The sequence below is a fragment of the Talpa occidentalis genome, unplaced genomic scaffold, assembly GCF_014898055.3.
Source record: "Talpa occidentalis isolate TD23 unplaced genomic scaffold, MPIMG_talOcc4v2.1 talOcc4.8, whole genome shotgun sequence".
NCBI classification, from domain to species: Eukaryota; Metazoa; Chordata; class Mammalia; order Eulipotyphla; family Talpidae; genus Talpa; species Talpa occidentalis.
The window spans coordinates 8,142,913-8,157,503 of NW_023605194.1; positions in this window are offsets into that span (position 1 = coordinate 8,142,913).

Sequence of the window (14,591 nt, forward strand, 5' to 3'; positions counted from 1 at the left end):
TTCCCCCCAGTCTAAGCACATCCTGAGCCCTTCCTTGCCTTCTACTTTCATCCTCATTGACCATTGTCTTCACCTTACCCTCTGGTCATAGCCTGCCAGTCATTGAATGGATCAAAAACTGTGGTTCATGGAGGTAATGACATATTATTCAGGACTAAAAAGAAATGAGATCTCAAGTCGTGAAAGGGTTTGAGACCATAGAAGAAATTTAAATAGATATAACTAGGTGAAAGAAGCCAATATGAAAAATGTTACTGGCTGTGTGAGTTCAACGACATGGCATTCTAGAAAATGCAAAATGATAAAGACAATAAAAAGATCAGTTATTACCAGGGGTAGGGAGAGGGAGAAGTGAATAAGAGAGAATTTTTAGGACCTTAGAAATATTCTGTATGATACTTTAAGGGTGGACACATGTCATTATAGCTTTGTCAAAGTCCATTGAATATGCAACATCAAGGGTAAACACTAATGTAAGCTACTGACTTTGGGTGACAATGATACGTCAGTGTGAGTTCATTGGCTGTGACAAATACACCCCAATGGTGTGGGGATGTTCATCGTGGGGGGAAGTTATGCAAGTGTGGGGACAAGAGTATATGCAAACTTAATCAAGACTTTCTGCTTAATTTCACTTTTAATGTAAAATTTCTCCAAAAATAAAGTTTATTAATAAAAAGTTTAGGTCCTTTAAAAAAGTCATCCCCATATAATAGCTCAAAAACAATTTATTGAAAAATCAAAATTTCCCTTGACACCTTCCTCTCCAAATTTTTGCACAAGACATTATTTCTGAAGAATCAGAGGAAAAAAGAAAGCCGCTGACCAAATCTCCAGACCCGAGGCTTGAACACACCAGTCTTTGCATCAGTTTTTCAGTCTCCAGTGTGAAGATGAAGAGAATAGAATTTGTTTTATTTTGACCAACGACCTAGGAACATGAATAACTTGGCAAATACTTGCCAAGACATGAAAATAGTGGGAATGCATCTGACTCAAGGAGCAAGCGATACAAAACTGAGAATAGAAGAAAGATGACAAGACCTCAAATATAAATTAGAGGCAATTTCTCTCTGTGATGAGCCATCCACCGTTCTTTACACCACTTAGAATCAAACCCCAGTCCTCACTGGCCCTGCAAGGCCCTGCATGAATGGACACCTGGCCACCTCTCCAGCCTCATTTTCCATCACTTGTTCCAGCCACTCTGACTGCCTTGTTGTTTCTGCCCCTGGACCTTTGCACTTGCTGTTGTTTTTGCCTGGGAAATTCTCTCTTCCATCATGACTTCCTGTCACTTCCTTCTATTCTCTGATCAAATGTCAGCTCTGCAGAAAGTCCATCTGTGATATAAGACTGAAAATATAAAATCTCCCTGTAAACTCCCTGCTTTACTTTCCTGCTTGATGTCTCTTCACAGCACTGAGGGCTATCTGATGACTCAGTTACATACTAGTTTCTTCACCTGTTCCCTATCTGTGAGCTCCCAAGAACAGAGCTCTCTGCCACTGGCTCCCTTATCCTCACCTGAACATCTCCAACAGTGCTGACACACAGTAGCCCCTCAATAAATATTTACTCATTGAATTTATTGCAACCAATTTCTATATGTCAACTTGGCAATCGCATTACATTCATTGTTTGGTTTTTCTAACAATAAGAAGAAATCTCAGTAACTACAAACCTCCCTGGAACAGCTCACGTGTCTCCAATGGCTGAGGCCTAGGTGGCAGGGAGTGCAACCTGCCTCATTTATTTCAGATCAAACTCAAACACTCATAATATAAAGAATATCGCATGCTTCCTCATGGAACCGAGACATACTTTTCAAGAGGATTAGCTTATAAGAGTCAGATAATCCTCCTGGGTTGAATAAATAGATCTTATAGAAATTCCTGAGGCACATTCTGTATAAGGCCTTTCACTAAAATTAAATTAGCAACAAAATGAGCTTTCCTGGGGGTAAATTAAAGTGTTTTTTTTTCTTTACAAGCTGTTTTAAACGATCATAATCTCATAGGCAGGTCCACCCACAGACAGACAGATGGACACACACACACACACACACACACACACACCGGGTACTTCAAATGGCTCATTTAAAACCAAGGGACCCTGGATCCAGGAAATGAAAGCAAAGGAAGACTGGAATTCTCTAAGATCCACTGGTCAGTGTGCAAAGGGAGGCAGATTTGGAACTTAAAAATCCCAGCAATTTTTGGAAAACTGCTTTGCATTTACGGTAGTGTGAAATGCACAGAGGAACTCTGATAAATAAGAAAACCAGCCTGCCAGCTGCCTCTGAACCTTAACACAAAACCGATACTGAGATTTTGACTGTGGCACAGTCTTTGGTGTTTATCAGTAGCTGTTGCTGGCGGCGACTTCACCTAGGGCAAGTCCACAGGGCGCCTGCAACCCTGAGATCTGCTTTCCACCTCCAAGATGCTGGTCTTGGGAGGTCAGCCCGGCAGCCGCCCCTTGCTTGGGCACAGGCTGCCTGCTCCCGACTGACTCACACACTGTGCAAATATTTTACTTTCATACATCATCTGTAGCAAGTGTAAGACTGAGATTTAAAAGTAAACAGCTAGAGAAATTGCAGTTGCATTATCAAACTGACATTCCTATCACCACAAATCAAATTCTGCTGTGTGCAGCTGAAAGCAAACAGTGGTCTTAGTCAAATTCCTTTTTCTGGGCTCCTTCAGACAATATATCCAAGGCTGTGATTTTGGCCAATAAATAATCAAATAAAAACATATGTTGTAAGGGTTGCTCTCCACTAAGGGGTTAAACTCTTTATTTTAGACTCTTATTTTTTTCTCAGTAGAAAGAGTCAGAACTAAATTTGGTAGAAGGTGGGGGTATTATTTACTTGATGTGATTTAGAACAAGGAGAAGAGTAAACTTGAATTGAAATAGTAAAAGGACATTTTGTCCCTGAAAGGATGGGATTTACCTTGTCATGTCCCTGCTGATGGTCAATGGAATGCTCAGGCCTGCGGCTGCCCCTCTTCTGTGACAATGAACTGAAGGGGAAGCAGTGGGCCTCCCAAGTTGGAAGGGAAAATGCCAGATACTCATCTTCCATCTCCCAGCCTCCCTTGAAACTAGGGTGTGGCTTATGGGCCTCGGTCCCATAGTCAGTTTCAATCAGTCTGGGCTATGAACCAGTGACTCTGACAAGCAGGGACCACAGAAAATTCTCCCCAGTAGGGAGATATTAAGCAGGTCCCCAGAGGCTAATGGTCTTGTCAATGCTGGAGGGTAGGTTGGGGGTACAAGTGACAGCATCAAATCAAAAGAAGCAGTTTTGTGACTTGAAATAAGAAAAATAAGGCAACATTTCTGACCTGTGATGGTACATCCCAGTGATTCAGAGAGCTACCCCTTTTTATTTTTTAATTAAGTGATATTTTTCTTTTTTATTATCAGTTTTATTGCTGTATAAGTGACATACAATATGACACCCATATTTATTGACATACAATAAACCACCCAGTTTGATGGTTCAATGCACATATTCTGTGAAACCATCACCACAATGAAGGTAAAGAAGGACTCTGAAAGTTTGTTCATATGTCTTTGACATCTGTCTAGTCCAATCTCTCCCTCCCCTATGCATCTGTGTTCTGATACTGCAGGTTACATATCCTAATATTTTATATAAATTAAATTATCCAATATTTCTCTGTTTGTCTGGTGTCTGTTTTTTTTTTTACTCATATTTTGAGATCGATCTATGTGGTTGGGTATATATCAGTGGCTATTACTTTTTACTGCTGAGTAGTATTCTTTTATATGGATATACCATAGTTTGTTTACCCAGTCAATAGACATTTGTGTTATTTATAGCTTTGGGTTATGACATATAATGCTTCTGTGAATATTCATGTGCACATCTTCCCATGCTTTCATTTCTCTGGATACATACCTGGAAATGGAATGGCTGGATCATATGGTAGGCTCACACTTAGTGTTTTCAGAAACTGGGATTTTTTCCATGTTAATTGTACCATTTTACATTAGTTGTATCTTTGTACAGCAGTATGCAGTCAGCTTTTAAACTGGTACCTTGTGATTTTTGTTTTCCCTTAATGACAATTGATGTAGAGCTTCTTTTTGTAGGCTCATTTGTCATCCACAAATTTCTTGTAAACACTTGTCTACATTTTTGCTCATTTTTATTGAATTTTTAGTTTTCTCATTACAGAGTTCTGAGAGTTCTTTATGTATGGACATTCTTTACCAGAATGTACTTAACAAAGGTTTGCCCTTATTATTCTCTTACCATCTCATTTACATAAGCTGAAAATATCACTACCACAAAATGGAGATTTGACACCACAGTGTCAACATAGCTCTCGTTCCTGATATTGATGCTTTGTGTTTTCTCTCCTTGCTTCCTGATCAGTCTGCCTGGAGAATTCTTAAGCTTGTTGATCCTATATAGGACTCATTTTTGTTTCATTAATCTCCTCCATTGATTTCCGCTCTGATACTTATTAGTTCATTTATTCTTCTTTCTATGGCTGGTCTAAATTTCTCTTCTTTTCTTGTTTTTCTTAATGTAGAAAAAGATCATTCATTTGAGATTTTAATTTTTTCCTAATATAAACATTTGTGCCATACACGTCTATCTAAATATAAATACTGTTTTAGAGCATCACCAGCTCAGAACCCATGGGGTTTTGCTTAAGCGTATCCTCTCTACCCTGAAGTCCAGAAACTCTCAGAGGATTCTTTTCATCTGCCTCAAGTCTCTCAAGGATCACTGCCTGTTTTGGTTTAATGTACAGTCTTGAAAATTGTTGTTACGTACATTTTGTCTCTTTATTTTTGTTTCTTTCAAGTGAGAGGATAAATCTGGTCTGTGTTCTTCCATCTTGTCCAGAAGCAGAGATCCTTTGTTTGATTTTTAATTTTCCCTCACATGCTTTTGATTTTATGTAGTTAAATCTATTGATCTATTTACATTTTTTTTTCTTCAATCATAAAAAATTTACCCACCTCCAAAAGTCTGAGTTGCACATATTTATTTTTTTCTCCTGATTTTTATTTGTTCATGAATTTGTCCAGATTTTAGTGCACAGTGTGAGATAAGGTTTTGAATTATTTCCCTTATGCCTTCCTCCCCCTACCAAATAGCCAATTGATTGTTCCAACATTATTTATTATAATGCTCCCTCTTTCATTAATTTTGGATAAATTTCCTATCATTACATTATGCCTTTGTAGAGAATATAATCTACTTGGGGATATTCATAACATTACATTGATTTTTTTTTCCTTTTTCCTTTTCTCTCATTTTTCTTTCTATTTTTGTGGTAGTGGTATTCTCAGCTTATATAAATATAAGTGGTGTTTTTAAATTTTTATTTTACAATCTCTTGAATATTCTTTTATGACTTTAACATGCTTTAGTCAGTGATGTGTTAGAGCTGACTTTCACCAGCTCATGAAAGCTAATTCTGAGCCAATACCATGTTCAGTAGCTTGAAATTGACCAATAAAGAGGATATTTACCCTACAGAAATGAGCAAACACTACATATCAGGATGCGTTTCTTCTCCCCTGACAGCCAGTTGACCCATACCTAATTAAAATATTTATTGACATCATAACCAAATTCTTCTTTTTTTTTTTTAAAGATTTATTTATTTATTTATACAAGTACTGGGTACAGTCAGAAGCGTGGGAGGGTGAGAGAATTCACCAGAGCCAGAGGGGAGAGCAGAACAGGCAGACTGATGAAATACACTGCTGAGGGGAGCAGCGGGCGGCAAGAGAGGTCTGTGCGCCATGTGGGACCCTCGCCGGTGGCCAGGGATTGAACTGGTGCTGCAGAGGCTGCAGGCAGCTTCGCAACCCAGCGCTCAACCGCTGCGCCACCGGGGAGGCCCATAACCAAATTCTTTTAATTGGAAAGAATTGATTTCCACTTACAACATCCAATCTTTCCATTCTGATAAAATACCCATAACTCCATTTAAGTTTTTTCAAACACATCTCTTCAAAACGGTCAGTAGTTTTCTCTGTCTTGGTCCTATGGTCTGAGGTGCTACATTGCTCACAGCGTTCTCGACTGAGGTTGTGAGAGTCAAAAAGTTATGGATTCAAATGAAATGAGGGTGAGAAGAAATATACGTGCAGGTCCCTTAGAAAGTTCAGTTTCACGATCATCTAGTGCAGACACATTCTGCCTCATCTGACTCCAAAGAAGGAAATTAGAAGCACAGCCTGGGAGGCCCCATCTCAAATAAGTAAACAATGGAGAGAAAATGGATCCCGCTATGCTAACAGAGTCTGGAAGCTTCACTCTAGAGAAAAGAAAGTGAATGTATGATCTGATAGAGAAGACAAAGATTCTTCTGAAAACCACACTGAGGAGTTCATCCAAGAATGAGCAGTTGCTGGAAACAGTGAAGAGGAATTTAAGGCAATGGTCAGAGTTGGATGAATGGGCTTTTCAAGTTCTTTTGATGCTGATAAGCTAAGGTGTAAATTCTCTCTGATGATGGAGAACAAACAGGAAAAAACTGACTGACACCAAAGCAAACGTTTTAGTTCAATGTTAGGAGAACCTCACCTCTATGCAAGCAAAAAGACAAAAAGCAACAAAATCAGAATAAACACTCAAGGGTCATCTACAGAAAGCTGGTTGCCCTCAAGCTCTGGATATTTGGAGGTGAGCCTGGTGGCTGAGATCAGGGGCAATAAGCTGGGAGATGATGGGTATTTTATTTATCTGGAAAGACAGCATTTGAAAAACAAAATCACGCCTTAGATGGAAGATACGTTCTCCATCGGCCAGAGTTCTTCTCCTCTCTCCTGCCTGATATTTTCCACTGGAGTCTGCTGTGGTCATTTCTATTACCCGACTGGCTTTGAAAGCAGCCACATTTGAAATTTCTGGTATAAGCTTTCAGTGCTCTGAAGTTGAGGCACTAAACTCTATTCCAGACTTAGGATCGTAAAAATCTTAATAGAGGACTTTAAGTTGAAAGTTATTGTCCACATTTTGGACTTTTAATCTTTTCTTTTCTACTTGAAAACATGAATTTCATGTTCCGGACAGCTAGGTGATGTTTTGTGCACCCCGCTGAACGTGGTAACATTTCCACTTTTTAGAAATGAATTTGCTGAATACTCTCCTTGACTGTTTACAACATTAAAAATTGAATGAGTTCCAAAGATCAATGATAAATAAACATTACTTTATAGATTCTTGTTTTCAAGTGAGATATAACTGACTTATACCCTTATATTAGTTTCAGGTGTACAACATAAGTACTCAATATTTTTAGATATTGCACTGCTGTTTTGAGGTGACATCGCAAAATGAAGTCTGCTTAACATCTGTCACCATCCATAATTACACAAGAGTTTTCTTGGAATGAGAACTTTTAAGATTTACTCTTTTAGCAACTTCCAAAAGTGCAATACAGTATTGTTAACTGTAGTCTCTTCGTGAAACTAATTCATCTATTCTGAAAATATGTTTCTAGAGAATAAAACAGCATTCGGTTGTGCATATAGAGAGGCCCTGAAGCCATTTGGACCATCACACAGAGAAATGGAAAAGTAACAGCTCTAAAAGCCCAACCATTCTGCAGCAGGAGGCAGCTTTAAAGAAACAACCCTAATCATTTAGGTGAATCACCGTTACGGGATTGCTCACCATGGCTCTTAACCATTTACATCAGCAAATTTAAAAACAGAATCACAAGAGCACACCCCCTTGAGGTCTGGGGCAGGACTCAATTTTCCAGGTGGATTTGTTTTTGCTCTTGCCCTTAACTTTTTAGCTTTGACTAGGAATGAGAAAGTAAGGAGAGAAGAGGCCCGATGGAGAGCAAATGTCACACTCCCAACATGGTTTTAATATTTAATATATTAGAAACAATATAAATTTAGCTTGAAGAAATTTCTTTTTAAATTTATAATGGAGCAATAGAATTCCACACACAGTGTTTTGAAAACCAGAGCCTCCTGAATAAGAGTTTAAAGTTATTTCTTAGTACTTGTTTAAGGAGTTCGGATAGGATCATATTTTGAACATATGTATAAAACAGCATTCCATAATTGATTTATTAACATATGAGGTCATGTTTATGATTTCTTTCTGAAATATTTAAAAGCAAACTATAACTGCATAATCCTATAAAATCTATTCATCACAAACCTGCTTCAAAAGTTCATAAAAAGCACAAAAAGAGCCAGCATATTGTATTTAGTTACGGTTGAAGTTTGTACTCCAAAGGATAAATGAATACGATTTGTATTTGCTATGGATGGGACTGTGTTTTATTCACATTGTATTACATCTCAGGAGAGAGTTTGCTAAATGACTCCAAATGGCAGAGATTCAGAAATCCAGAAAAATGCAAACATCACATTTTTTTTCATGATGGACAAGACAGGAATGATTAAGAAATCCTTTAGAAAATATTACATTTTCAAATATTTTCAAAAGGCCACAGAATTCCTAAAAGTTAAATCCCTTCCCATCCCATTCATCTTTAACTATCCTGTCATTGCATGTGATCTTTAAGAATAGAATGTGCATACTGTGCTCTGCTGAACCCTTTTAATTTAGGTTTCATGGGTCCTTCATATTCAGATCCATTACTTGTCATCATCCCCTGCTGATCTCAATGGTTACCAGAGAAAACCGAGGCCCTATGCTGACTCAATAGGACCAGAGATTCCTTTGTAGTGCAATATCTGGGCTATCAGATAAAGCCTTCCTATAAAATTGCTCCCCCAAATAGTGTTCTTCTATCAAGTGTCCTTGGAAGAAGTGACATATTGAACTAGAGTCACTCTAAGTCGTTAATGATTATTATTAGATCTCTTTGTTCTCTCTAGTTTCACCTAGAGAGGAAGGCAGAGGTCTGGCACTTATAGGAATCTTTAGATGGACAAAAAGAAAATTTGTGGGGAAAGGGCAAAGGATCAGGACAGAGGCTTGGGATCTCAAAGATGAATAGCCTGCTTCGGTTCTCCCAGAAAGGAAGTAAAAAGTCACATTGTCTTGAGGTCCCAGGATGAATGATGCTGGTCGCAGAATGGGTAAAGCAAATTATAAGCATTTATTTGGGGTTTTACTAGGACTGCAGCCTGAGACATTTTAGATATCCCTGAATCACATTCCAAATTGCCTGGGTGGGGTAGGGCTTATAGCCACATGGAAAAAATCGGTTAGTTCTTACTCTGGTCAACTATGCAAATTAAGATTAGAAAGTCTGCAAATTCTAATTGTGGTCCATTGTGCAAATTTGGGTCAAAGTCAGTTGTGTTCCAATGGGGTGCCATAATATGCAAATGAGGTGAAAAGTTAGCTGAGCAATGATTGGTTGAGTTTCAATCTTGGGCAGTCTATGGTGGGCGGGATTTGTTTTGACTTCATGGAGATGGATGGTTCTGAGCATGCCCAGACAAGCCTGTGGCCCCACCCTCAACAGCCTCACAATCAGTGATAGTGAGGTACACTCAACTCCAGAACATTTTGTATTACTTGTCAGCCTTAACCTGCAGAATATAAGACAGATGCTATTGCCATTAGTCCAGTTGTAATCTTGATAGAATATTCCCCCTGTCCCCCATTCATAGAGGAGAACTAAGCATATTTTTCAGGTGGATAAAAAGCACAACTCTTACACAAAAATGCACATGTCAAAGGTTTTACCTACCTCATTAACTAATGAGAGAACCAGTAAGATGTAATAGGTATGAGAGGAAGTCTTTGAATAGGAACAGAGGAGTACAAGGGTGCTGAGTGAATTTGCAAAATTGGTTAATATCTACTTGCAGCTCCTCAGGGATAAAGTCCATTTACATGTCTCTAGACAAGAATCATTTGTATCATTTGTAGTTTCCTGCAGTTTAGAAATTTGTGAAGTAGCTCAAAAATAATGAAAGGGGTAAAGGATTAGACCCCTCAAGAATCTGCAGTTTTAACTTGCATTTTCTTATCATAAGTGGAACATCTCTTAATATATAAGGGTCACGCATTTGTATCAACATTTGCATCTATTGTATGAATATACATCTTCATCTTTTTGTGAATTTTTGGCTTAGCTTTTTGCTTTTCAGTGAGTAGTTTTTCTCCTTTTCTCCCATAATTTTAAAACATGCTTTGTACACAAGGGATGTGTTACATGTTGCAATAATTTTATTCTAGTTCAACATTTGTGTTTTGATTTAAGACCTTTTTTTCACACACAAAACATACTTTAGCGCGATGTTCTTTTTGTCACACAAGTCACACAGTGAGTTTCGCCTGTTTCTTCCCCATGCACAAATGGTTTATATTTCTATCTCTCACCCACTTGGAGTTTAGTTTTATGTGTGGTGTGAGAGAAAAGATGACTTTTAAATCAATTTTAAGGTTAGTATTTACCTGGCTTGTGATGTCTCTTTGGGCTTGCTAGAATGTGCCACTTATGAGATGTAAGTGTCCTGAGGACAGGGGACAGCAGGGTGTGAGTATTCCCACCTTCCCACTGGCAGGGGAGGGGCACGTGGGGCCAGAGGACTCGCGTGGGGGGACGGGTAAACTCCCCTCTGGCAAGAGGGGTGGAAAGGTGGTGACAGATTGGTCAGGGAAAGAGGAAAATCTGCCTTGATGAGTGATGGGTTCAAAGGAAGGGGAATCACCTGTGTTGAGTGGTGGAGGCTGAGAGGGAGTAACGTGTGTCAGCAGAACCTGGTATCTCGCAGACCCAAGAAGGCAAAGACAGCCAGGCAAAGACGAGGGTCCTGGGTGAACATGAAGTCGACCAGGAAGAAGATGGTGCTGCAGCTGTGGTGTGTCTCTGCCAGGAGAGCTCTGGCTAGTCCTGTGCTCTGAACCTAAAGGGTTGGCCTGCACCCAGCACTGCAAACGATCTGTGCTCTCCCAACTCGGGGGTGGGGAGAGAGAGAAACGTCAGCCATCTGAGGGAGTTTGATGGATCAGCCCCACGGGCATTCAAAAATGCATCCTACAGAACGAAACACAACTTACAAGGATTTAGAAAGATTTCTGACACAGACCATGAAATCTGGCTCACAGAGGCCTCCATGAGTCAGGGGTATTGCTGTAAGTAAAAAAAGAACTAATTCCACTAAGTGAATTATTGCTGAATCTGAGACAAAAGAAAGTTAGTATTTTATTTTAATTAACATAATTGCTGCCACTTCTCCCATCCTCTCCTGCCCTCTCTGTGGCAGAGCCTGCTAACACCAGTCACCAAAGATAACTCAGGGAATTGGCTCTTGGCCCAACCAGGATGGAGGGGCCTGGTCTTGCAGTCACCATCTAAGGGAAGGCCCAATGAGGTACTTTCCACATTAAAGTGATAGTGTCTGTCAGTCAAAGCCTGGAGGCAGGTTCAAATCCTATTTTATATGTAAGGAAGCCGACAAGACACCTCTGTTAGCCTCAGGCAGCTCAGAAGTGAAACCCTCAATGGGCAACAGCAGAGGAGGGCAGGTGGTTCACCCTCCTGTCAGAGGAACAGGCTGTAGTTTGGTGTGGGTGGGCCACCAGGCAGACAGGCAAGAGACCCCGGGGATGGCCTCCAGTGCCAGCACGCCTGCTCCCTGGCTTCAGAACTCCTGACAAGGCCTCTTTGAGTTCCAGGTCCCTGTGTGTATGGGAAAAGTGACCAACTTTACAGGGCTGCTGGCCCGACTGTACCAGGAATGTCTATGAGCAGTGGGGCCTAGCACAGGCACCCAGAAAATGGAAATCAGCATGACCATTACTGTCACTAGACACGAAGCCATGCAAGTCACTGCTGGAGGTTTTGGCACATAGTTTTTCTGGAAAACATTTACCATAAGTTCTCAAGCTGTTTCCTTTGAATCAACCATTCTGTTTTTAGCATTTATCTGCAAGAAACAGTCAATATATACACAGAAAGTCATGGATAGGGTGTGCATTTTATAATAAATATTTTTAGTATAGTAAATATATGTTTTTTGTGACACTATGGTTAAATTGCTCAACCATATAATAAAAACTCTAGGCAGAAATGAAAAGAAGTTATGAAACAATAGTTTTCAAGCTTCTTTAGCAGGAGAACTACAAATCTCCTATCTGGAATCAAAATATATATACCCACATAAATATATATTATACTTGTACACATACATATATGAAGGTGGATGTAGAGAATATAGATAGGTTTATTAGTGAGTGTGTATTTCTTTACTTTGGTCAGTAGGAAGAAATTTTTAAAGCCACAGAGATAAATTATGGATGATTTTGCACTAATGTGTTGAGAGCCAAATGAGATATGGAGATAGTCTCAAGCTGTGTCTGCCCCACAGATATTCATTACAAGTATAATTAAAATTGTCTTCTGCTGGGACAAAATGCATGTTGGTTTCTTAACAAACGTAACAAAAATCAGTCTTGCTATCTCATCCCACAATGTACATAACTCTTTTCAATTAGTGTAGAACTATGATTTTTAATCGACTTTCTTTCACCAGACTGTGCAGTTGAGAAAGGAATGTTCTCAATTGCCCATCAAAAGTTTGGCTGAAATTAAAGCTGCTTGATGGAGCTATCTAAGAGGCATTCTTCTTTTTTTTTTTTTTTTTTAATAATAAATTTTATTTTTATAATCCCCATACAATTGCAGCCCCCCCATTCTGACCCCAATCCCTCCCCTCCCACCCCCGCCCCCCTAAAAGTGTCTCTGGTTCGTAGTTTTTTGTTGATTTTGATTTTCACTTTCTTATAGTTATTCGTTTTCCTGTTCCCTTATTTAAGTTTTCTAGATTCCTGCTATGAGTGAGACCATCCGGTATTTTTCTTTTTCTTTTTGGCTTATTTCGCTGAGCATGATCCCTTCCAGTGCCATCCATGTTGCTGCAAATTGCATGTGTTTATCTTTTTTGAATGCTGAGTAATATTCCATGGTATATATGTACCACATCTTCTTGATCCAGTCATCTATTTTTGGGCATTTGGGTTGTTTCCAAAGCTTAGCTATTGTAAACAGTGCTGCTATAAACATAGGGGTGCAGGTGTTCTTTGGAATTGATGTTTCTGTGTCCTTTGGGTAAATACCTAGGAGTGGAATTGCTGGATCCTATGGAAGCTCTATGTTTAGTAGGTCCAGAAATCTCCACACAGCTCTCCACAGTGGTTGGACCAGTTTGCACTCCCACCAACAGTGCAGAAGAGTTCCTTTTTCTCCACACCCTCGCCAACATTTGTTGTTGCTAGTTTTTTTAATATGTGCCATTCTCACTGGTGTAAGATGGTATCTCATGGTAGTTTTGATTTGCATTTCCCTGATGACAAGTGATGTTGAACATTTTTTCATATGTAAGAGGCATTCTTCTTGATCCTTTATGCTCCAATGTGGTGGCAATGTAGACAGGACCTTCTCTAAGCTGTCTGCAGCACTGTGTCCACCTGTCCACCTTCTTTTTTTTTCCCCCATAGGCTGGAATTAGATGTGCAGATATAAATAATGTGCTTGTATCTTGCAGAGAACTTTTTTTGGGTGAGATTCATTACCCTACTAGCTGTTATTTGATGAGGATGCATATAATATAATAAACACTAAGATTCAGTACCAAGAAGTCTGCCCTTCCTGACGAAATGGTAACTGCTTTTTTATAAGATAACAAGAGGTATATGTTTTGCAGGATTTCCCTTTTCACCTTGGCTATAAGGAAGTTCACAGATTTATAGTCCAACTAAAATATGTATCATGTTACCATTTCTGGAATACTATTTTTGTTTTTATATAATTTCTGATTTCGCTTGACTTCATTTTCGTTTTCCTGATTACACATTGTTGTAATTCAAAAATACCGAGATTAAAAAAAATTCCACAGGGCCTCCCTGGTGGTGCAGGCAGTGGAACGCCACACTGTGAAGCTGTCCCCAGCCTCTGCAGCGCGGGTTCGATCCTGGCCGGCCAGCGAAAATCCCACATGGCGTAGCAGACCTCCCCTATCTCACCTGCTGCTCCCCTCAGCAGTGTATTTCATCAGTCTGCCTGTTCTGTTCCCCGCTCTGTCTCTGGCGAATCCTCTCACCCTCCCGTGCATCTCGCCTGTACCCCGGTTCTTATATAAATAGATAATAAATCTTAAAAAAAAATTCCATAGACACTCTTCTATCCATAGACAGAGACTTGCCAGGCTAATTCTATGATGGATACTCAGTCTGCGTCTAGTTGTGATAGAGATGGTTGTTTAATAAACCAGAGAACACTAGTCTCTTAAAGACTCTATTTTAAGCTAACAAAAGTCTTAGGGAATTAATGGTGCTGTTAATCATAATAATAGCTAACATTTATTGAATACCTATTTTATGGGTGTTTTCTAGAACAATAGAGTGCATGAGTTTCTTGGAGACTTTCAAGTTAACCACATCTATAAAAGGCTAACAGTCATTGCCAAGAGTCATGATGACAGTAGCCCACTTTGTGAAATATACTCGCCAGCGGCCAAGACGGTCTGTAGCGAATAGTGTTAAGAACACAGCATTTGGACTTGAGTCTGGGTTCAGGCATGCTCCCCAGTCATGTTCACAGACAATGTCATTGTTCCCTGTCTGCAAGCATGCAGGT